Consider the following 25,914-nt stretch of genomic DNA (forward strand, 5'->3'; position numbering starts at 1 on the left):
TGCCACTGCCACTCCCACACGCTGACAGCACTGGCCACATTCACACCCGCTGACTGCATGGAGCAATTGGGGCCAGCGCCAGCAGCAGGTGCGAGCAGGGCCAGCGCAACCAGTGAGTGGGAGCAGCGGCTGCTGCCCGGATTGGCCCTCAGGAGCAGGGGGAAGTGGAGAAGCCCTCAGGGGAAATTGGGGCTGGCAGCCACTGCTTGCACCTGCTCACAGCACTGAGCTATCAGGACCAGCCCCAGGTGCGGCAGCAGGTGTGAGTGGTGGCTCTGGTGCCGAGAGTGGGTACAAGCGGGGCTGTCACCAGCAGTAGGTATGAGAGGTGGCTGCCGGCCCCAATCACCCCTCAGGAGCAGGGGGAGGTAGAGAAGCCCTGAGGGGCAATCAGGGCCAGCAGCCACCACTCGCACCTGCTCATGGTGCCAAGCAATCAGGGCCAGTACCTGGTGTCGGCAGCAGGTGCGAGTTGGGCCGGTGCCAGCAGCAGGTGCAAATGCCAGGCGGGACTGGGGCGCATGGGAGAAGAGAATTTTCAGTAACCACCAGAGGCTCACCCCAATGACAGTGACCAGCGCCCTGCCTTGGTCTGGTGCCCCCGCTCACCTGCTTCACCATCCTGCTGTGGCCGACACCCACCATGTTCTGCATGTGCCCCTGATAGTCAGCACACATCATAGCAACTGACTGTTCCATTGTTCAGTTGTTCTGCCATTTGGTCTATTGGATATTAGCCTTTTATTATATAGGATTCTAATTGTCACCAGAGTAGACACAATATATCTGAACGACATTAGCTAAGTTTCACCAAAAACTAACAAAATAAAAACTAATTAAAAAATAATAACACTTTCATTGAATGACAATCAAAGTACACCTCTGACTACTACCAAGAGTGGTTGGGATATGGAGAACATCTCTGCAGCTTTTGCAGAAACTCTGTAGGGATATTTTTCCTGGTTATTTAGAAACCATGTAATAAAGAAATGCTTTTCCAAACTCGGGACAAGAAAAAGGAAATAGTTATCAGTTGTAATCAACTTGGGATAGTCTCTATTTTCCTCTTTATCTCCCTACTAGGAAGTGCAAACCTAAATTTAATATAATTACCAAGATTTTTTACATATGTACTTTTTTCACTGAGAACCTTACCTTCACATGCACTCATATGAGTCTGAGCTATTGTTATTTTTTTAATATATTTATTGATCTCAGGAAGGGAGAGAGAGATAGAAACATCGAGGAAGAGAGAGAATCATTGATTAGCTGCCTCTTTTATGCTCCACACCGGGGATCAAGCCCACAACCTGGTCATGGTCCCTGACCAGGAATCAAACTGTGACCTTCTGGCTCATAGGTCCACTGAGCTATTTTTATTTTAATTACCATATTATTCATTAATTTTAAAGTTATCTTGAAATTATTGGTAAGTAGGCAGGGTTTAAATCCTTAATAAATTCACCTAAGAAAGAAGTAACCAAATTCATGTAGAAATAATTTTAACCTGAAGAAAGGATAGGGAGCTAGAGATCTGCAGTGGTAGATTTTTTTTTTTCAAAACAAAATTCTTTCAGGCACAGTTGGTAAGTACACCTGTCATATATGCTTCCAAAAATGTAGCTCAAAATGATAACATACTGAGAGAAAAACAAATCTTGGGAATACAAAATTCGTTTGTTACAACCAGTTTTGCTTACACTCTCTCAAAATAGCCATCGGTACTAAAATGTGTACATAAGAGAATGACTTGCTGCAATACAGAAAGGTGTATATACATTTAGACCTTGAAACTTTCTAAGGCCTTGAAAACTTTTCAAAAGCACCTTTCTTACTTGCTATAGGGATACTAAATATAAGAGAATAGGAGTTGATGTAAATGAACAGAAGCTGCTTAAATAAAACCGATTACAAGTATATCAGTCTATTTCTCTTTTCATTTTGTTTTTTTTTTCCGAATAACACTTAGCTATTTTCCTCCCTTACAAGGTCCTTCATGCCTTTTATTTAACAAACTTTTGTAAGGTGCTAACTATATGAAATAATTCCCTGTGTGCTTTATAAATATTAGCACATTTAATCGTCACAGAAAACTATAATATAGATAAAACTTCCCCATATTCACATAGCTACTGTGAAAGAGCTGAGATCTGAATGAACCCAAGAAATCTGATTTCAGCACCTATGTCCATTGCATGCTCTGCTGACTCTACACAACATATTTCGCTCAAAAGGCAATGTCTTAAGAGGAAAAAAAAAAAAACACCCTGGCTAGTGTGGCTCAGTAGTTGAGCATTGACCTATAAACCAGAAGGTCACATAAAGTTCCATTCTGGGAAAAGGCACATGCCTGGGTTTCAGGCTCAAATCCCCAGTAGGGGGTGTGTAGGAGGCAGTGGATCAATGATTCTCTCTCATCATTGATGTTTCTATCTCTCTTTCACTTTCCCTTTCTCTGAAAAATATATTGAAAAAAGTAAAAATAAAGTGTGTGTTAATTCCTCACTTTCTTTGCAAATTAGAAGATAAGTCTATCTCCATTTGCTATTTCAAACAAAATGCCTGAAGAATTTTCCGACAGATATTTGCTTCTATCCAGAGATGCTTATTTTATTTTGGAAAAATTAAAAGATGCATGATGTATTTACAGTTCCTCAACTGTGAGATACTTCTTTGATTTAATAATAGATATTGGGGGTGGGGAAGAAATACTGCAATTAAACATACATGCCAATCATAAGATAAAATCTAATTGTTAAATACTAAGATGTTAAAAATATGAAACTTAGAACCAAGAAAATGATGAAATAATTTAATTCCTTATTTTTATAGGTTGCTCCTTCTATTTTGTTAAAATAAGAACCTGATATAGACATATATATTTTTAACCGCCTTGAATACTTTTTTAAAATAGATGGAATAAAAGTAATAAACAAATTGCTTTCAATTGTTAGATATTTTATTTCTTTTAAAATAAACTTTGTGCTATTCAGGGTCATTTTTACTTAAATACAGTATACTACACTCATCCCACCATTCATAGAATAGAGTAGAAAAATAAAAGTATTATTGTCAACAATAAAAATAAAGTTGTTGTTTTTTAGAGTTTACAATGGCATCTTAGTTCACATGGAAAGTTACAATATTGTCCCTCTGGTTTTAATTCACCCTAAAGTAACTTCTCTGACAATCTATTGCTAGGTAATAAACTACACCAAATATCAGTGGCTTAAACCAGCAATACCCTTTAGTAATTATTTATTTTCTTTAAAAACCTGAAATTTGAATAGAACTTGGTAGAGATAATTCCTCTATGCTCCATACAGCATCAGCTGGAGTAACTCCTTTAGGCTGGAGAATCCACACCTAAGAAGACTCACTCACATTGCTTGCCAGAATATTTGGTTCCTGTCCACATGCTCTCCATGGAGCAGCTTGGATTTTCTTACAGCATGGTGTCTGGGTCCCAAGAAATCCCAAGGGACCTGGAAAGTATTTGTGACACTTTCTCTGCCCTAGACACTAGATCCCAGAATGTCATTTCTGTTACATTCTGTTAGACAAGCTAGTCACTATGGTCAGCCGAAATTCACGGGAAAGGGAATTACTAGTAGACTACACATCTTCATGTACTAGTATGAGTAGTAAAGAGTTTGTGAGTAGCAAAGAATTTGCAGCTATAAGCAACCAACCATATCAATATATAACTTGAACGTGATGTTTATAAAATGCTAGGTTTTCATTTTCATGAGCTAAATAAGTTGATGCTAAAGTTAACATGAGAAAATCAACATGCAAGAATAGCTAAGAAATCCTAGATAAGTATAATAATTGGGTACCAGCACTGCCAAAATATGAAAACATGCTCTACAGCCTCTACAGTTGAAACAGTATGATACTTCTCCAATGGAACAAAATAGAAGACCAGAATACACTCAAAAATCTATGGAAATTTAATGTATGGTAAAAATAGTGTTATAAATCACTGTGAAAAAGATATTTTATATAAATTATGTTGAGATAAATGGATAGTCATTTTTAAAACAATCAGATTTGCTCTGCACCTAACATTACTCACCAAAATACCCCTTCCAAATGAAACAGACATTTAAGTAAAAACAAAAAAAAGTAAACCATATAGACACTAGCAGGAAATGTAAGTGGTTAAGGTCCTTTATAAATTGGTTGTGTAAACTGAGTGTGGAAAGAGCTTTCTTTTTAAAAAAAATATACTTTATTGATTTTTTACAGAGAGGAAGGGAGAGAGATAGTTAGAAATACCGATGAGAGAGAAACGTCGATCAGCTGCCTCCTGCACACTCCCTACTGGGGTTGTGCCGCAACCAAGGTACGTGCCCTTGACCAGAATCGAACCTGGGACCCTTCAGTCTGCAGGCTGACGCTCTATCCACTGAGCCAAACTGGTTAGGGCAACAGCTTTCTTAATTATAATTAAATATTCATAAAAATAAAATTTTATATAATTAAATATTCATAAACAATAAAAGTTTGATAAGTTCAATAACACTTTTTAAAAAATCATATTCTAAACACCATAAGCAAAGGCAGAAGACAAATTACTCATCGAAATAAAACGTTTGCAGTTTATATCACAAAAAAGGCTATCTCCCTAATAAATAAAGAGATCCTAAAAATTAAGATCAGACAGAAACAGAGAGATGGAAGGATAATATAGAGATAAAGAAATAGCTATTGTTTGTTAAAATATTAAAGGGTATTCAATATCATTATCAGAGAGATACAAGTTTAACCTAAAATGTAATACCATTTCTACACTGTCAAAGCTTTAAAAGTTTGGCAACACACATAGAGTGAGACTGTAGGGAAACCAATAGTCTATAAATTGATTGTAGGAGTATAAAATGTACAACCACATGGAGTAGAATTGGCAGTACCTTCCACAACAAAAGCAATTCCTTTTCTAGAAATCCATCCTGAAGATAATCCTCCAAAACTTAAAACTATATATGCAACAGATTATTCATTGTGTCATTGTTTGCCAAAGCAAAATAGTGGAAACCATCTAAATGCCATCCATAGGAAACTGATCTGAGTAAAGAATAATGAAAGAGAAGTGTGTAGCTGAAAATGAAAGATGGCAATGGGCTGAGTGTGTTATACCAGGTGTGTTATTCAGTTTAAAAAGCAAATTGTAAAAGAGTGATAAATAGATATTGTGCAGTATGTCACATGTTGAATCAGAAATACGAAATGTGTATATACACATACACATACGTATATATGAAAAAACATAAATTTGTTTCTTTTGGCAAAAACTATAAGCAAATGATTTTCTGTGCAGGAAAGGGATATAGAGAGTGAATGGGAGAAAAAAATCGACTATATACTTTATATACTTTTATCTTTTGGGTCATGTAAATGTTTTACATATTCAAAAATTAAATTAATGAGGATGAAAAAGCCAAATCATGAAATTCAACTCAGGCATAAACAAATATTTACTGACAGACACTTGATTATCAGACACCAGAAATGTAAGGACTGGACTTTACTTCTTTGGTTTTGTTTTTATAATACTGGTACAGATGTGATCCTAAAACACTCTCCTACTCATATACTCTGTCTTTCTCTATCACATGCTTCCTAGGTGTTGTAAGATAGAACAATGAGTGCATACTTTGATCTTGTTAGGAACCAGTTTTCACTGTGAGAGAAGGAAAATATAATAAAAGCCTAAGTGACTGATACGGCATAATGACCAGAACGACCAGTCGCTATGATGTGCACTGACCATCAGGGGGCAAATGCTCAACGCAGGAGGTGTCCCCTGGTGGTCAGTGCGCTCCCACAGGGGGGCGCACCGCTAAGCCAGAAGCTGGCCTCACAGCTGGTGAGCGGAGTGGCAGTAGTGGGAGCCTCTCCTGCCTCCGCAGCAGTGTTAAGGAGCAGCAAGCCGAGCGGTAAGGAGTAATGAGCAGGCAGGTGGTAAGAAATGAGGGGTCCTGGACTGTGAGAGGGATGTCTGACTGCTGGCTTAGGCCAGATCCCCGCAGGGAGCTGGCCTAAGCCGGTAGGCAGACATCCCCCAAGGGGTCCCGGACTGCTAGAGGGTGCAGGCCAGGCCAAGGGACACCCCCCTCCCTGTACCATTTCATGCACCAGGCCTATAGTATAAATATAGAATGGGGGAAGTTGAAAAGGAATCCTATGGCATTGCATTGAACGTGAAATGGTGATATGAATTCAAGATTTTTAAAATTGCTCTATTGAGGTATAATTGGCATACAATTAACTGCACATATTTAAAATATATAAGTTAATAAGTTTTGACATATGTATATACCTGCTAACTATTGTTACAATAAAGATTGCATTCAGATGTATCACTTTCCACAGTTTTCTCATATTCCTTTATAAACCCTCTGCTTTGTCCTTCCTCTCTAATTTCCCCTCTCTGCATCCACTTTCTTTCTGTAACTATAGAGCAGTTTGCATTTTCCAAAGTCTTATATAAATGGAATTATTCAATACAAGCTTATTTGGGCAAGAAGAGAGCCTGGCTTCCATTTAGCATAATTATTTTGAGATTCACTTATGTTGTTGCTAGTATCAAATTTATTCATTTTTGGTACTGAGTAGTATTTCACAATTTGTTTATCTGTTAACCTATTGATGGATATTTGGGCTGTTTCAGATTTTTTGCTAAAACAAATAAAGATTCTATGAACATTCACACACAAATCTTTTCATGGACACATGCTTTCTTTTCTCTTATTTAATGACTTAAGAGTGGGATGAATTAATCATATAGTGGGTGTCTTTTAAGATTTTTGAATCTGCCAAACTGTTTTCCAAAGTGGTTGTACCATTTTACATTTTCACCAGCAATGTACAAAAGTTTCCATTCCTTGACTCCTTGTCAGAGTTGGCCTGGGTATTCTTTTAAGCTTATCTTACACATATGTAGTTATATCTCATTGTTTTAATTGGTACTTCTCCAGTGAGTAATTATGTTGAACATCATCTCATGTGCTTGGTTCCTAACCCTAAATCTTCTTTCGTGAAGTATTGTTCAAATTTTTTGACCAGTTTTTATTTTGTGTTTTGTTTCTTATTATTAATTTTTGACATTTTTGTTACATGTCTTGCATATAAGTCCTTTACAGAGATATGATTTGTAAATATGTTCTCCCAATATGTGCCCTATTTGTTTATTGTCCTAATAGTGTACTTTTGATGAGAAGTTTTAAATTTTGGTGAAGCCCAATTTATTAATATTTTATTGAAATCACATGGTAGTAATTATCCTATGTTCTCCTCTTACAAAGTTGTTTTTGCTATTCTAGATTCTTTGCATATCCCTATAAACTTGAGAATCAGGCATCATTTTTTAAAGTCTGCTTGTATTTTTATTTCCATTATATTGAATCCATAGATCATTAGAGAGAGAACTGATCTCTTAACAATAGTGACTCTTTTGATCAATGATCAATTCATATCTCCACTTATTTCAATCTTCTTTATCTCAAAAAAAATTATTTCAGGTTTCTGAATACAGGACTTGAACATCTCCTGGCAGTTTTATCCCTATGTATTTCATACATTTTGATGTTAAATTTGCTCCTATTTTTCCAGTTTCATAAAGTGGAAGCTGATGCCATGAATTTAAAATTTTTCTTCTTTTCTAATACTGTAGTTTAATGTTATAAATGTTCCCTTCCTTATATTTGGCTTTAGGGAGAGCTCATAAATTCTGATATATTGCATTTTCATTTTCATTCAGTTTGAAACACTTTCTAAAACTCATTTTGAATTGTCTTGACTCATACGTTACTTAAAATTATGCTATTTAGTTTCTAAATACTTGGGAATTTTCCAGATTATTTCTCTTACTGATTTCTGATTTAATTCTCTTAGGGTCAGAAAATGTTCTTTGCATGATTTGAATCCTTTTAAATTCCCTGAGACCTGTTTTGTGGCCCAGAATATGGTTTATCTTGGCAAGTGTTGTGTGTGCACATTAGGCTTCCTGAAGTTGTAATACTGGTCACTGTTATTCTGTTCATTTTTTTTCCTAATATCTGCTCTCCATGTTTCATTTAGAATAGTGTCTATTTTCTTGTCTTCAAGTTCACAGCTTTTTTCTGCAATGCTAATTTTGCCATTACCTCATGGATGCATTTTTTTTACCTTACATACTGTAATTTCCATATATCTATTTAACTTTGTTTGAACATCTGGAATGTGATTATAATAAGAACTGATTTAATGCCCTTATCTGCTATTTCTAACATCTTGGCCATTCTATTTTATTGTCAATTGACTAATTTTCTTCACTAAGGTAATATGTTCCTTCTTTGCATGCCTGATAACCATGGATTGGATGCCAAACATTTTGACTTTTACATTGTTGGATACTGGATATGTTTGTAATACTATAAATATGCTTGAGTTTTGTTCTAGTCCTCTGTTAAGTTATATGAAAACAGTTTGGTCTTTCAAGTCTTACTTTAATAAGTGTTAAGTGGGTACAGAGCAGTGCTTAATCTAGAGCTAATTATTTCCCAAATCTCCTGAGGAAAGAATTTTCTAAGTCCTCTACCCTGTGCCTCATGAATTACAAGTTTTCCCATTCTGGCTGGTAGGAACATGCATTGATTCCAGTCCTGTGTGTGCATCGTGCACAGTTCACTTTAATACTTTCAGATCATCCTTCCCCTGACCTCTGATCTTTTACTCACATGCATGCTCTAATCACTGTGCTGAATACTTGAGGGAGGTCTTCTGAAGATCTCTGAGCTTCTCTCTGTGTACAGCTAGCTCTCTTACCTCTGTACATCATGGCCATCTTGATCTCCTGGATTATATCTTTCCAACTCTGGGAGTTGGTTGGATTCCACCTGGATTTTCCTTCCCTATGTTGTCGTCCAGAAATGCTTTTGAGGCAATAAACTGAGACAGTTGCAGGGTTTACTTTGCTGGTTTCCTGTTCTTCAGGGATTGCTCTCCTTCATTTTCATAGCCTGACATCCATTGTCTAAAATGCCTTGTTTCATATACTTTGTCTAGGTTTAATTTGGGTTTTGTTGTTGTTCTTGTTTCAGACAAGAGGTAAATTCAATCTTTATTACTCTATTTCAGTGATTCCCAAAGTGGGCGCTACCGCCCTCTGGTAGGTACTGCAGCGATCCAGGGGGGCGGTGATGGCCACAGGTGCATTTGGGGGCAATGAGTAACTGTTATTAAAATTTTTAAAAAATTAATTTCCAGGGGCTAAGTAATATTTTTTCTGGAAAGGGGGCGGAAGGCCAAATAAGTTTGGGAACCACTGTTCTATTTGGACAGAAGAGAAATGAACTCATGACATTTAAAGAAATGTATTCCTATCAGGCTATTGAAACCATCTAAATCAGAGGTTGGCACATCTTGTTCTTCCATAAAGGGGTCAAATAGTACATATTTTAGGTTTTGCAGGTCATATGTTCTCTGTGGCAACTTCTCAACTCTGCCATTGCAGTGTGAAAATAACAAAGATAATATGTAAATAACTAAGCATAAGATTTTCAACAAAATGTTATTACAGAAGTAGGAAAAAAACTGGATATGGCCCACAGGCCCTAGTTTACCCATTTCTGAGCTAAATCAATGCCACCCCAGTTTTTCAATGGTGAGATATGATAGGCATTGTCTTAATCAAGTCTTCAAATATATAGCATTATCAATAACAGGGTACCCTGACACTATTCACCTCACTATAGAAGTAAGCAGCATCACCTAGGTAATATTCCTGCCATAAATTTTTAAACTGATCTAACTCTGAGAAAATAATCAAACAAATACTGAATATGGGTTATTATGAATAACACTTGGAGTAAGCCATTGAAAAACATCACTGTCATGAAAAACAAAAGATCAGAATGTGAGGAAACTAGATTAAGATATTAAAAACACTCTTCATGAATTTCATCTGAATCCTTGATGAAAATTAAAACACTAAAGTTATAAAAAATGTTATTGGGATAACTGAGTAAATTTAAACATGGACTGACTTTAGAGTTTATCTGATCACTAGATTGTTTAATTCATTAATTTTATTGAAAAATGGTTTTGGAAATAATTTGCAATTAACCCTTTATATGTAATATACTTGGTACATTATCCATATTATGCAATCCGCTGTTCTTGAAAGACGAGACACCAAACAACATGCAGATAGGTGATTACAAAGTTTTTTCCTTCAGCATCTATTGGAATATTGGAGTTTAAGCCATTGCTAAAAACAACACATGAAAAGAGAAAGGGAAGGACAAAAGAGAGGTGAAGAAAAAGAGAGAAGAAACGGAGATGAATTAATGGAGGAAAAGAAAACAGGAGGAAAATGAAAGAAAGGAAGAAAATCTATAATAATAAAAGCATAGTATGCTAATTAGACCAGACAGCCGAATGACCTTCCAGATGTCCTTTCGGACAATCTTCTGAACGAAGCCGGGGCTGCGAGGGCTGAGGCAAGCCGCCGCCTCTGCAAGGGCCGAGCCCCTGGCACGAATTTTGTGCATCAGGCCTCTAGTAATACAAATAAGAGGAGGAGGAAGCAGGCAGATGGTTGCAGAGTGAACATTATAAAATGTGCTTTGCTCCCGAGGCAAACCTCTTTCCTAGCCAGAGACTAAACTTCCAATTGTGCATTCAACCAGTCCCATATTCTAGCATTGGTCTGAGCCTTTCTCTCGACGATTTTCAAGAGACTCATTGTGAGATCAAAGCAATTGCTAGTTCTGCTCTGATCACCTTAAAAACAGCCTAGCAACTACATTTCTTCACTTCATTCCTATTTTCAGTAACTAGCTCCCTACTTCAATTTTCTATGTCTAACCATTCCTTGAGAAGTTGCCCAGAACCATCTGCATGACTGGGCAACCACCTTGGCCCCCATAAATTTTCACAACACCAGAGGGCGGAAAGGCATCCAGGTGTACCACCTCTCACAGGTGCCTCAACAGCCTGCCTGTCTGCCATGCCGCTGGCTGCCAGACCAAGTTCTATAACCTTTACTCTTCTTTTTGACTCAAGTTAGTTAACTGCCTGGTTGAACTTGTAGGACTGCAAGACCCAAAATAACTATTTCAGTCCATTGGGTGGATAGATATGAGAGAGAATGCTGCTTGGCAGCATTTCCCTAGGAAATCGTCCTAAGGAAGCCAGCAAAAACATGCTGGCCAGGAAAACAATATATTAATTAGATAGTCTATTCTTAGTGACCAGTCCCATTCATATTTAGAGCTAGAAAGCAAACAGTGAAGTAAAATTTTAAGTGGGTGAAGTATCTTATATCAAAAATTCAAGTTCAATAATATTATTTCCCCTATCCCTACAGCACTGCCAATTGCTTTAATATTCCTGTTTAGCATACGAATGGCCTAGAAATAATACAAAGACATTACAATCATGCATTTTAAAGTTTGAATTATTATTTTTTCTTTTGGATAAGCACCTCTTGTTTCTTCATTCAAAAAATTTAAAAATTACATAATTCATATTTTACATAAATGATTCACCAGTGTTAACAATAAATATGAATGAGCTAGAATTTAAAAATATGAGGAGCTATATTTTAACTTTTCCTTAAGTTTCACTGCATTGGGTTTTTAATATTATAAATATACTTCTCCAATTTATGCAACATTTTGTTTCTTTGTTTTTTGTTTTGTTTTAAATATATTTTATTGATTTTTTACAGAGAGGAAGGGAGAGGGATAGAGAGTTAGAAACATTAATGGGAGAGAAACATAGTTCAGTTGCCTCCTGCGCACCCCCTACTGGGGGGATGTGCCCGCAACCAAGGTACATGCCCTTGACCGGAATCGAACCTGGGACCTTTCAGTCCGCAGGCCAATGCTCTATCCACTGGGCCAAACTGGTTAGGGGATACGCAACATTTTGTTCAGTGTGTGGCAATATATCCTGCACTACATGTGTATCTTCTATCAACTCAGAAAGCAATTAATGTCTATAATTAGTAATGCAAATTAATAGATGAAAAGAATTCTTCCCTCTAAAATTACTCTGGATACTTTTCACAGTGTTTTACAGAAAAAAAAAATTATATAACCATCATCTTATTAAATCATACTTTAAAAACTGATATTTGCCTAAAGAGGACTTATTTCATGAAGATTCCATCTTTGGAATTATTATTTTTCTCAGCTAATTGCTCATGAATTCTTTTATAATAGGCATCATCTTCATTTTACTAAAGAACAGCAAAAATATCAGAAATTAAGTGAGATGTAACATCACATATTCAGGGTGATAAGAGAGAAATGTTAAAAAAATAAAAGCAGCATGTTTATAAGAATAAGATCTCACATTTTATTTTAAAATTCCACATCCATATTTCTTTTAATAATGCTCTCAAACTGGCAACTTATTGTCCTTTCAATTTTATAACAATTTTTGTATAACCTTTCCTATTAAAATATAAAATCAGCATCTGTCTACTGAAGTTGACTGAACCATCAAACTCATTTTACTCCCACTTCATTTCATAGCTACAATTACACTTTCTCACCCTGAAACATCCAAACAGAGGCACAGCCAGGCTTTTTCACCTTTGTGACTACATAAAAGAAATACTCTAATAAATGCATTTACCCATCTATTCATTAGTGTGTGATTTTAAAAGAACTCTATTGATGAATGTGAAGCAGCATAAACCCAGAGTTTTATCCAGGTGGGGGGAAAATAACTCAAGTTTTAGCTCTCTGGAGGATGCAAGGAAGGCAAACATCTCTACTGAAATCTACCTAATAGTATATCTTGAACTGCCATGAATGGTTTAAATATCAAAGTTTCACAATTTCACTTCCAAATGTTGAAAAGTAAGGAATGAAACAGCATCTCTGGTGAATTTTATCTGAGTTCAGAGGGCTAAATCCAAAACACAGGTACAGAGAAGCAAAGCACTCATCAAAGTCTATATCCTATGTGCATACTATAGTGACATAGCGCCCCCCTCACCCCCCCCAACCCCCCCCCCCCCCGCCAAAAGGAAAGAAACACACATTTTAATGACTCATCACTGTAATTTCCCCATGGTCTTCTCACCCATTACTTACTTCTATACTTTAAAGCATCATAGGAGCTTCCCTGAGCTCAGTTCCAAAGAACAAACACCTTTGCTATGCAGACATGCCTCATAACATCATAGCATGTCAGTATCTTAACCATAAAATAATGCCTGTGAAAGCAATATGGGTCATAAAAATCAAATTCTGATTATATTGGGAGACTTAAATAAATATACTGTAATATGGCTAGTTTTTAAATGTTACTTTCACTATTTGAAGTAACTAAAATGAAAGCATATAAAAAACTTATATATGAAGGACTAGTGGTAAAAATAATTTCCTATGACTCATACCAAGTGTGGGTCATTCAATTTGAATGTTATTCAGAGGCCAATTATGGACCATTCTAACCAGTTTTGCCTTGATGCATTATGATAGCAGAAAAATTTAAAAATACAGAAGGGAACAAAAATTATTCTTAATATTTTAAATGGAATATTTCCAAAGATATCTATAAAAATAAAAGTGTAATATTGCTAATTAGACCAGATGTCCTTCCGGACGACCTTCTGAATGAAGCTGGAGCTGCAAGGGAAGCCCAGGTCCTGGGTCGCAGAGGGAAGCCAGTGCCGGCAGCCAAGGGATGGAAGGCCTACTCTTGCATGAATTTCATGCATCGGGCCTCTAGTTTTATAATAAACTGTCACTTAGATACAGTTACCCAATAACTCCACGTATAATACACTAAAAAGTCTCATAGGCTTCTTTAATTATTTTTATTGACTTTCAGATTTTGGAGATAGGTGAGTCCCTACACAGCCAAGTCCTTTTCTTGGGAATAAAGACTGTTTCATATCACCCAGTGTGTGCTCTTCAGCAAAGGTAACTTTTTTTTTTCTTAATTTATCACAAAGTAACCTGGATTAGACTAACACAAGAAGACAAAAATTTTTCCCAAATTTATTTTATTTCTAATTGCACTTTGAATCATAAAGTTAACAACTGAGAATGTATTTATTTTTTATTCTGATTTAGGCACAGCACTGTCAGGAGATAGTCAAATGTCTTTTATTGACCTCTTTTCCACTAGAGTCATTTTCATCCTAATTCTTTGCTTTAGATTTCTAAGTTTGTTTGTTGTTATAACTTTTTACAATTACTATTGGCCTCAATAGTGTATGAATGAAAAACACAAGTCATTGTTTTATCTAGAAGAACACTATCCTTTTCCTCTTAAAGTTGTGTCAAGTTAACATTAAATCCTCACTGAACTATTTTTCAGTTAGTCACAAGAATGAAAAAAAGTTGACAATAACCATATTTTAAAATTCCAGACCATGAACCTAATTATTTTGGCTTACACATTTTTAGTTATACCAAAGAATGTCCTAGTCTAAAGAGTTAAAAATTAAAACTCCCCCAAAAAAGCAAATGCAAATACTCTAAGGATGAAGAATGATGGGTGGTCAGGCCAGTGTCGCCCAGTGGTTGAGTATGGACCAATGAACCAGGATGTCATAGTTTGATTCCGGATCAGAGCACACTCTTGGGTTGTGGACGCTATCCCCCATAGGGTCGCGCAGGGAGTAGTCAATGATTCTCTGTCATCATTGACGTTTCTATCTCTATCTCCCTCTCCCTTCCTCTCTATAAAATCAATGAAAACATATTATAAAAAAAGAATGAGACCCTGGCCGGTTTTGCTCAGTGGATAGAGCATCAGCCTGTGGACCAAAGGGTCCCAGGTTCAATTCCATTTCGGTCAAGGGCATGTACCTTGGTTGCAGGCTCCTCCCTGGCCTGGGCCCTGTTTGTGGCTCATGCAGGAGGCAACTGATCAATGTGTTTCTCTCACATCAATGTTTCTCTCTGTCTTTCCCTCTCTCTTCCAATCTCTCTAAAAGATTAATGGAAAAATAAATATTCTCAGGTGAGGATTAGCAACAAAAAAATAAAGAATTAGGGGTGTTCTGGTTAATATAAAATAGGACTAATTAATATTATATTATATTACATTATATCATATGATTATATTATATTATCCTATATAATAAAAGGATAATATGCAAACTGACCCATAGTAAGAATGACTGGTCACTATGACACACACTGACCACCAGGGGGCAGACGCTCAATGCAGGACATGTCCCCTGGTGGTCAGTGCGCTCCCACAGGGGGAGCTCTGCTCAGCCACAAGCCAGGCTGCCAGCTGCCAGCACAGCGGTGGTCTCAGGAGCCTCTCCCGCCTCCTCAGCAGCACTAAGGATGTCCGACTGCAGCTTAGGCCTGCTCCCCACTGGCAAGTGGACATGTCCCGAGGGCTCCCGGGCTGCCAGAGGGATGTCTGACTGCCAGCTTAGCCCAATCCCCCAGGGAGCGGGCCTAAGCCAGCAGGTGGACATCCCCTGAGGGGTCCCAGACTGCGAGAGGGCAAAGGTCAGGCTGAGGGACTCCCCCCCCTCCCCCCTGCACAAATTTCTGTGCACCAGGGCTCTAGTATTATAATAATATACTATAATAATATGAAGGAAGGGAGGGAGGGAAGGAAGGTGGGAAAGAGGAAAGAAAGAAGGAGAAAGAGGGAAATGTCATGATCAACTGTGACCATAGAGAAGACACTCAACATCTGAATCTCAGTTTTATAACCTATACAATGGTTATAGTTTCCTGGAGGGATTTATCCAACCCCTCCAACTCTTGTACCTTTAGTCTCACTGATCTCTAGGGCTCTATATTATCCCTAAAAGTAATAGAACCACTTCACTGTTCTGTTAGGTATGCAATGGAAAAAGTGGTTGATACAAAGCATTTTTTCCCTTTTCTTCTCTTTTTTGGCACTACCACAAGGAAGTACCAAAAGCAAATGACAAAACCTGTTCTTGTGCAGGAATGCAGTGGTGAGTTAGGGGGTATCACAGATATAATTTACCTATGGCATTTTTCCCTTGTACTGACTAATTACATTCTACTAAACAACAAATTGATAAAATCCGTTGTTAAGTTATTTTCTTACTTTTTAGTAGAAATATAGAAACTAGGGTGGGCTAGCAAATAACAAGCTGAAGTAATTTAGGAGCTGGGAATAAAACACCGCTACCCTTGATGTCTTTTCATGGCTAATAAATAAACTAAAGGTCTCTGCTTAGAATTGAACATCAGGAGCCTGCTTCGTGTTGATCATGATCTTCTTCCATAACTAGTTGTTAACAGATAGGAAAAGAATTCAATAGAAATGTGGGTTTCATTTATTGAACATAAAACTCTGTCCTTTCAAAAATATTTTACCCAATTAACTTAACCCCCCACAGATAGAGTCTCTCATAATTTTGAAGAATGAATGTCATTTCAAGCTTTTGTTGGTATAAAATGTCTTCTAATTAATAAAAGTAATGAGAAAATTAAGATAATAAAATAAAATCATTTTGGGTACAGAAAGCACCCAAACAAAGAAAAAGAATTTAAATTTTAGTCAGTTCCTCAAATAGCCCAGTGAGTATTCATTTCCAGAAAAGTGTCTTCTGAAATCATTTTCTTCAGGAAAATATTTTCTTGTATATTCCTATGTGAAATACAGTGAAGATACTATGGATATGTGTGATTGTTTTTCTCTTCTCACAAATAGAAAAATATGAGCCCAAATGTTCCATTGAAAACAGAATGGTGGAATGACATTATTTCAAAAATAGAGAGGGCACTACTACTATTACCATTATGCCTTTATCAGAGAACTAATGAGAATTAATATAGGAAACAGGAGCTCCCTTGTCCTTATCTGCAGAAGCAGAGTATCTCTAAAGGTAATAACTCCCTTTAAACTTAAATTACTGAATATCTCTGTACCATATCAATAAAATAAAATGGGGATGACAATCTCTTTCTCTCTCTCTCTCTCAGGGGTTGTGGACAGTGAATGGTATATGTACAAGAAGCAAGTGACAGATGAGAACATACAATAACCTGTAGACATTTGTGTGATTCATGGTATTATGTAACCATTAGTGTTGTTAGGGAAAATAAATGTTTATAGACTCTGTAAAAGGTGATTTAAAGCAGCATTCTACTACTGACAACCTTATTTTTTAAAGTGTGTTGTATTTTAGAAAAGATCCAAACTTAAATTTACCTATCCATGTGTCACAGTGGAAACATTTCTGCATTGTATAGCAAAGCACTTTTTCCTTGTGTTCTCTACATTCACCTACATGTCCTATTGTCCTCTCAAGTGCTCCTCCCTGACTGTTCTTCCTCCACCTGCCAGTGCTAGCCCACTCCTCTGCCCCATTCCGGTCTACTTCTCTCTGTCTACAGGACAGATCATCACAGAGAGAAACAATATATTTTTTAAGTATGTTTTTATTGATTTGTAGAAAAAAAGAAAGTGAGAGCGATAGAGAAATAGAAACATCTATGAGAGAGAAATATCATGTACAGACTGCCTCCTCATGTCCCCTACTGGAGATCAGGGATGCAACCCCAGCATATGCTCTGACTGGGAATCAAACCAGTGACCTCTTGGTTTTTGGTCGATGCTCTACCACGGAGCCACACCAGCTGGGTGAGAACAATATCTTACAGCCCTGCATGCACCTTCTTTCCCAGTTCCAACTCAATGCACACTATTGACAGAATGATCTTTCTAAAGCATAGTAGTAATTAACAATAGTAAATCAGCTGAATTATAAATACACAAAGTAAAATAATGTTTAGTATGCGCTTCCAAATATATTTCCAAGAAAGTAATTATTAAATGAATCATGCTATATTCCTCTCACTACATATGCATTAAAGAATTAGTAAAAAAGATGCATTATTGATGTGGGAAGAGGTCTATAATTTATTGTTAATTGAGAAAAAAAAAGCAAATTGTTGAGTAAGATGCATTATGCCACTCCATTTTGTAAAAGTGTAAAACATATACATATTGATATTTGAAATTCATATGAAGAAACATATTATATGAAACAGTAATACATGTAAATACAAAGGATTATGAATTTCTACATAGTGATCATATCTATGGAATGGTGCCAGAAGCCAGTTCTAGCATGTCATAACTGCAAGAGTTTTATCAAAAGGTTGATGGAACTTGGGGACTCAACAGGGTTGAGTCACACATGTAGTCCCCTGTTGGGAATGGCTGAGGGCATTTCCCCAAACCTGAAAAGGGATGATGGCTTGGCTGCAAGACAGCTGAGGGCATCTTAATCTACATGTTATTGCCTCCTACTGGCCAAACAACTGAACAGCCATAGGCTAATTTCTTCCATTCTGACAATGCCTCTGTGTATGAAACCCTGACCCTTTGAAGTGTATATCTCTGCCTCTCCTCAGGAAAAGTTGTGTTAATAAAAAGCATGGGGTCCTGAGAGGAAGAGAACTTAGATCTTAGTTTCCTTTAAACTAGGCTCCTCTGACCCCCAAATGCCTTTCAAAATTATGCTTCGTCTTTGGACTCCTATTTAATCTACACACAGCCTTCTCCAGATTGCTGAACCCTCCTTGATGCTGAAAAGAACCCCGGCAGAATGGGATTGGCAAGCATGAAAAAGGAGATTTTATTTACTTATTCATTTCTTTTATAGGGGATATGGACATTTTGTTTAACTTTTTAAAACCATATCTTTGATATATGTTGTCAACAAATTACCTAGTGAGATTGAAGAAGTCAATGAGGAGTTTCACTTACTGTTTTATCCAGTACTATATTGTCTACTTTTTTGAAAAACATAGAACATGTATTTCTTCAGTAATTTGAAAATTTTAAATCCCATAAGGTTTTAATTAAAAAATATGAATTTAGGCAAGATTACCTTTATTGGCAGATGCAGCCTTGAGTAGATTGTCTTTACTGTAGCAGGGAATTACTTAGGCAGGTTGTTATTTACTACACCATCTCTGAATTCTATTAAAATGAGCAATAGAACAATGCCCTGCAGTGTTGTTGTGAGTATAAGCTAATATAAGTGGATTATATGTAAGAAGTTGAACAAGCTATGGGAAATCAGCAAGGGTTATGTAAAAAATATTCAGCCCAATATATTCTCTTTTCCTATGAACACTGTTCTGCTAAATGAGCATTTCTAAGGAAAATGGGGAGCTTATTTTTGTTGTGGGACCTAGAAGTCTCATTTTCTTCACCTGAAACACTTCACCAGAAATCCTTTACTCAGAAGTACTGTTCCTAAACACCCAAAAGACTGGGCTTCCTTCATAGTTGGCAATTTCCCTGCCTGTCCCTGGAGATGTCCATATAGAACTCCTGGGACATGTGTAAGCCCCTGAACTGCAAAATTTATCTTTTCAGGAATTTACAAATTTCCCCATTCCTATCAGATCAGTTGTAAATACCCAACTTGTCATTTAATAATATGAAGGTCATGTATATGTGGCTAAGAACACACCATTAGGAAAACTACGCTAGTGAGTACATTAGAAATGCTAAAGGACAGAGTGACTACAGGATAAGTATAGAACCAGATAAAGCTAGAAAAGTTGGCAGAGGTCAAGCCATGGAGGATATAATATGAAGAGCAATGAACACCACTGAAGAGTTTTTAATTGGACTCTACTGAAGGCTGAGAAAATAATCTGAGTCAGTTAGAAAGATATCCTTTCTGGTTATTGTATTAAGAACAGATTGAAAGGGGCCAACAAATCAGCTCATGCCAATCCTTGCTTCAGAGCCCTTCAAAGGCTGCTCATCTTAAACAGTAAATGGTAAAGTCCTTAAAGTATATCCTATAAGCTTTCTATGATCTGGCCCCTATTTCTCAGATTCTAGGTCCCAGGAACTCGTTTATGTACATTTTTTATTGCATAAAAGTAAAACATATTTTAAAAGCAGCATACAAATTTTGGTCAATGAAAATTATTTCTTGAAGCAATTAGAGTAGGTACTAAAAGTAATCTGAGAGCAGGTATTAAAAGTAATCTTATCCCATCTCTTCTTTAGAAGGCAACTACACAAACCACCCCTGTAGGGGAACCCTGTGTTCTTAAGAAAAATCCTATCTGTGTACCTAGTGAACCACGCTACGGAAGCACAAATGTCTGAGCCTGTTTTTCTTGACTTGTAATCTCAAGAGATAAAGACTAGACAGTAAGAGCCTAGTCAGCTGTAGAAAAACCCTGCCCCACTGAGCTTCTTAGGACATGTAAATATTCACAGACCCAACTGATACTAAAATATGTAATGGTTGATGACTGAATTCTCTGACCTTCACCTGAACATCAAGCATAAAATGACAGAACTAAAAGTAAACCAAGGCCATGTTGTTCTGATGAACTAATTTTATGGTCATTCTTGGAATGTGTATGCATCTACCATCAACAAAAGCACCCCTTCAGATAAACTCAAAGTGACTTCAGGCATTTTCCATAAAGCTAGGATGCACCAGAATTTTTTAAAGAGAAGCAATACAAAATTATTTACCTTATTCCTAGAAATTTCAAAGTTACCATATTTTTTCGTGTATAAGACACCACATGTATAAGATGTCCCCCTCCTCCCTGGCACTTTTCCAACCCCAAATTAAGAAATTAATATTTTAAACATTTTTCTGGTTTTCTGCTTAAGGCCTTCTTCTTTTTTGGCATTTTAAGGAGTGGTTTGTCCTGTTTTCTCCACTGTCTGATCATACACTCAGTGGGAGGAGGTCCAAATTGTCTCTCTGAAGCTCTATCTCCATGTTCTTTTGCATAGCTGATTACATTCAGTTTGAATTGTGCAGAGTAAGACAATCATTGCTTACCGGTATTTATCTTTTTATTTTTTGACATCTTTATGGGCTCAGAACGCTCAGGTCCCTGTTGCATCTGCACATTCTTCACCTCTACCTCCAATTACAGCATCACATAACATCAGTAACAATAAGGCTCCTGATTGGAGGAACCCTGTTTGACAAGGTATGGGTAGCTATGCACTTGCGGGGCTCCCTCCTAGACGCCCCTCAATTTTCAGTCTAACGATTTTAGAAAAAAATGGCATCTTATACATGGAAAAATATGGTATGTTTCTCACACATTCCAGCAGAACGACCACCATTTGGGAAGCCCCATATTAAGCAAAATTCAAAAAGTACTAAGTATTATATACAGAATACTAAACCCATTTCCACTGATGCTGCCCTCAGCAAAATGATGAGTTTTTTTCCTCTAAGTGAAAGAAACTTCATTTCCTACAATCTGGAACGCTCAAGATAGACATTGCAGATGCATCTGAAAACAAACTTCTATGTTGTCAGCATATCATGAAGATTGAAGGCTGCCTCTTAACACTGGTAGATTTAAACTTTATGGCAGCATTTCTATTATAAACAACATTTTCCAAGGGTTTATAAACCAGCTGTAAAGAATCTGCTCCCAGATCATATTTGTAGGCTTAAGGAAGTAGAAAAATATTAAAGTTCATTATGAAATTAAAAATAAAACACATTTTAAACCACATCTTGAAATTGCAAATTATAAAAGCATAATTTTCAAGAGTTTTGTGCCACAACTTAATCTTAATATATAATGCAAGAAAAATAATGATGAGAAATTTATGGGATGGAAACCCATTTTCATGTATTCAGAATGCATGTTGAAAAATAACTTCAAGTAAATAACTGTCATTCCAGAGTAGATTTTACTCCTACTTAGATTGGATTTACTCTTGTAACCATGGATATATGTAACTACAAATATCTATACTTACTGAGTTGTCAAAAGAAATTATACTTGAAAAACAACTCTGGGATAAAAACCAACATTTGTGAAGTACAAAGATAGAAGTGAAATCCTTGCTTCTGGTAGCATCTCTTTCTTACTCACATAAATACGTAAATTCACACAAACACTCTCCCCCCACACCTGCAACACACATACACAAACACAAATGGATACGTAAGGGTCAAGCACAAAGCCTTTTGTTGTTTGGGGCTTTTCAGAAATAAATGGAAAGTTAAGTCTCAAAATAAATAAGAGGAAAGTTAAGCCCTAATGATTAAAAAAATCTACACTTAGAAAGGATGAACAAATAATATCATAAACAATCTTCCTCAAAACCAGGATTCTGTGTTCTCTACATGTGCAAATCCACTTAACAGGATATTCCTTATTTGGTGATCAGTTGCTAATAATAATAATTTGAACCACACTTTTGTTTAAAATCACCACTTTCTGAATGGACTTGTCTCTCCCAAATTATTTAAATCTAAAACAACCAATACAGTTACCCATTGGAATCATTGAGAAGGACAAGTTAGCATGCCACACCTTCAAGTCCTGAGAAGGCAACTTACCTACTGGTTCTCACCTTGGATTTTCTCTGAAGCCCCCCATCTGGACAATTTCCACCAAACTACCCCTCTTCTCTCCTTCCTTTTCTTACTATACCACTCAAGTCTCATCTCTCCCAAGGGTCTCCCTCCCCAACCTCCAGTAACGCTAATATTTGCATACATAATTGAAGTAACAAAGTCAAGAGGTTTATGGACCTTGAAAGAAAATTTAAGCAAAGCAAGTCAGAAGAATGTTGCTCTACAATAGGGAAACTTGTGTGAAAAGAACTTTTAAAGAACAGAGATGCCTAATAAGACATGTCCTTGAAGAGATGATAAACAGATTTCCCAAAGGAATGAAAGTCTCCATGGAAGAGAAGAAATTCTGAAGGATGATATTACAAAAGGGTCATCTTAAAATGCATTACTGCATCCAAAAGGAGGGTGGGGGAGAGAATCTACTTATAAAAGGCCTGCAGTATCCACCTGAAAGAACTCTACTAGACTACTTGATTTTGGAGGAAATGCAGGACATTGCCATCCACACATACTTAATATAGTTTTAACTTGTTTCTTTCTTTTAGATTATATTGAGCTTTTATTTTGAAATGGTCTTTGGTTTTATTTCCTTAACTATAACAGACTTACTCCCATATTTTAAAAAAAAAGTAGTTAAGTGTGAATAATTACAGTTAGAGATTCTAAAACTTCAAATTTATTTCTTTAAAAGAGTATTATTCACTGTTCATGATGCCAACATGGGACAGCATTAGCTCTATGCCTTGAAAATCTTCCTCATAGTTTGGAGAAAATATCAGCCACTTAAGTGCTTCCCTGAGAATACTTTCTTCCTTGTCTGTGGAGACTTGGTAATACCTTCCAAAATAGCTTAGCCTCCCAATTACATTGCCTTGGCTCTGCCTTTGTTCACTTTCCCAGGCATGGCTCATACATAGTAACTGGGAAATATAATTTATTCTAAAGACTTGCATTTTTTTTCTTTTCCTTTATCTTTAAAAAAGAAAAGCCTCTCAAACAGAACAACTTTTGCTTTCTTTGACCTTCGGCATCTTTCAAGTTCTCCTGAATCTTTGGTATACAATATTAAAGAATAAAACTGTTCTAGAAAGGTAAAGAAAAAGAACATTGAATTTTGAAGCCTTTTCAACTATAAATATACAAGTCTGATTAAGTCTGAAATGGAGATTGATTCTTCAGTGTTTTAACAGAATCAAACCTTTTTAGTAGCAATGAAAGTACAGATATTTAAGCCAGCAATATTAAACAAGATGTGATGGAGTTGGAGATAAATGGATTTGTTATGCATATGTGATTCAAAGAGAATTGTATGAGAGAAACTTGATATACAACTTTGCTGAAAGTCCTTTATCTAAGGATTCCCAATCTTCAATAACCTTTCACTGGACATTTTAAAACTTGTTGTTAAAGGCTCATCCTTTAAATCTAAATTATTATTTTCTTCGTGTAATGATAACTAAACCTAAGTCTCTGAATAAAGAATATTTGTTTAAATTTGAGAAGTATTTGTTAATTAAAAAGATAATTTTCCATTGGTCATTTTGCTGTTCTTGAAATCTAATTTTTAGCAACATAGAGATGGTGTTTGCCAACTAATTACATTAGATCAACTCCAGTGTGGGAATATAGTCCATGAACAAGGAAATAATTAGATTCTCCTATTTAGAAGACTTATCAAACAAAATAAAAAAAGACTTACTGATTTCAGAGAGGAAGGGAGAGGGAGAGAAAGATAGAAGCATCAATGATGAGAGGGAATCATTGATCAGCTGCCTCCTGCACACCCCCCCACTGGGGATCAAGCCTGCATCCTGGGCATGTGGCCTTGACTGGAATCAAACCTGAGACCCTTCAGTCCACGGGATGATGCTCCATCCACTGAGACAAACTGGCTAAGGCCTGTCATTTATTTTTTAAGGGCATATTTACAAAGATTTTTTTTCATATCTAAGATCACTATCACAAGTCAATAAGTTGTTCTGCACAGCATGGATGCTCAGTAACTATTGTTAAAAGGCAAAATCTAAGGCATTTTCTCATGAATTTCTAGCATAAAAATGTATTAATCATAAAAGAGTAACAGAGATGTTTTGTGAGTCTTTCCGCCAACTAGTTGGTTCACTCTAAGGTTAATACCAGGAGACATTCCCACATCTGTAAACAAGAACAGAAAACATTCTCCACTAAGAAGAGCTTGTTATGGAGCAAGGTTATCTAGGAAGTGAAGAATCCAAGCCCTTTCCAAAAACCGTGGGCTCTAGAAAGCTTGTCTACCCAGGCAGGCCAGCCTTAAGTTAGTAAGAACTATTTTCACCGTCTAAAGCTCCAACTATACACATGATAGAAGATTAGAGTAATATTTGACAAAGAGAAGTGAGCATTCACATAAGGGAGAAAGATGCAGAGATATAAAAGAGAGACATTCAATGGACAAATTCTGGAATCAGGTACATCAACCAAAGCCTCATGGGAGACAGAAGAAGAATTCAGACAATGCTGAATAATTTCTGATGGAATGGTTTCTTTTTCTGAACAGTCAACATATTAAAAGAAAAAAGTCTTACCTGGATTAAATGTACAGCCAGCTTCTTGAATAATTTAACGCGTGAGTCCTTGTGAGGGGGAAAAAAGTATGCAAAATAAATGACATGTATCTTCCTAAAATTAGGAAAAACTCAAGCTGCTATTAAGAAAACCATGAATAGCCTGGCCAGTGTTGCTCAATGGTTGAGCATGGACCCATAAACCAGGAGATCACAGTTCAAGTCCAGATCAGGGCACTTGCCCAGGTTTTGGGCTCAATCCCCAGCAAGGGAAGTGCAGGAGGCAGTCTGATCAATGATTCTGTCTCATCATTGTTGTTTCTCTCCTTCTCTCCATCTCTTCCTCTCCCTTCCTCTCTCTGAAATAAATTTTAAAAAAAGAAAAGAAATCCATGCATTAAAAAAATAACAATTTTAAACATAAGCGGTTTATGCCAAGGTCTGGAAGAAGTTAATTTGCTACAAACAAAGAAACCAATACTCATTGAGATTATGCAGGGATGCAAAGAATAAGTATTTTGGTGCTCGGTTAATATGCTAGAAAATCACAAATTTCAAATATTGCCATATAATGTGTTCAACTTAAAGTCATGGCAGATGAGAAAAAAAGAGAGGAAAACAAGAAAGAAGATATCACTATTGATGATATTTGTTTCCTCGTGAGCCAGTCTTATGAAAATGTTTTTGTTTTCCAGTCAATGACTTTCAAGAGATCTCAAGGGAAATCTACCTTTATCCCCCACTGGGATAGTTTTGCCATTTTTGCCAACAGCTAGTTTTTGAAACGCAGAATAGATTATGAATCATCAGCAAAGTCTTAGAAAATGATTTGAAATGTCAACAGTTATAATGGTCAATTTAAAATCTCTAAAAGCAAACCTTGTGACAAGTTTGTAAGCTGAGAGTCATAAAAACAAATAATAAAAATATTTCCAAATGATTAAGTCATTTTTCAAGGACCAATTCTAGAATAGTTGGCGGGATATGGCCAACCTAGCGTATATTCTTGGGAGAAAATATGGT

At 36.5% G+C, this 25,914-nt stretch overlaps 1 protein-coding gene across 6 annotated transcripts in view; it reads right to left on the reverse strand.

Annotated features, from left to right (window-relative positions):
* The window catches only part of NLGN1 (neuroligin 1), an 835,296-nt gene that overhangs the window by 625,350 nt on the left and 184,032 nt on the right, over positions 1–25,914 (reverse strand). The window contains exon 1 of one of the 6 annotated variants that reach the window (XM_070406786.1): positions 24,913–24,941. The exons of the other annotated variants lie outside the window; for them this stretch is intronic. The gene's annotated coding sequence lies outside the window, so the exon portion shown is untranslated. Of the gene's footprint in view, positions 1–24,912; positions 24,942–25,914 lie in introns of those variants that run through there. 6 annotated transcript variants of the gene reach the window in all.

This window comes from Myotis yumanensis, unplaced genomic scaffold, assembly GCF_028538775.1.
Source record: "Myotis yumanensis isolate MYYU_CA2020_CCGP unplaced genomic scaffold, mMyoYum1.0.hap1 SCAF_2, whole genome shotgun sequence".
NCBI lineage: Eukaryota > Metazoa > Chordata > Mammalia > Chiroptera > Vespertilionidae > Myotis > Myotis yumanensis.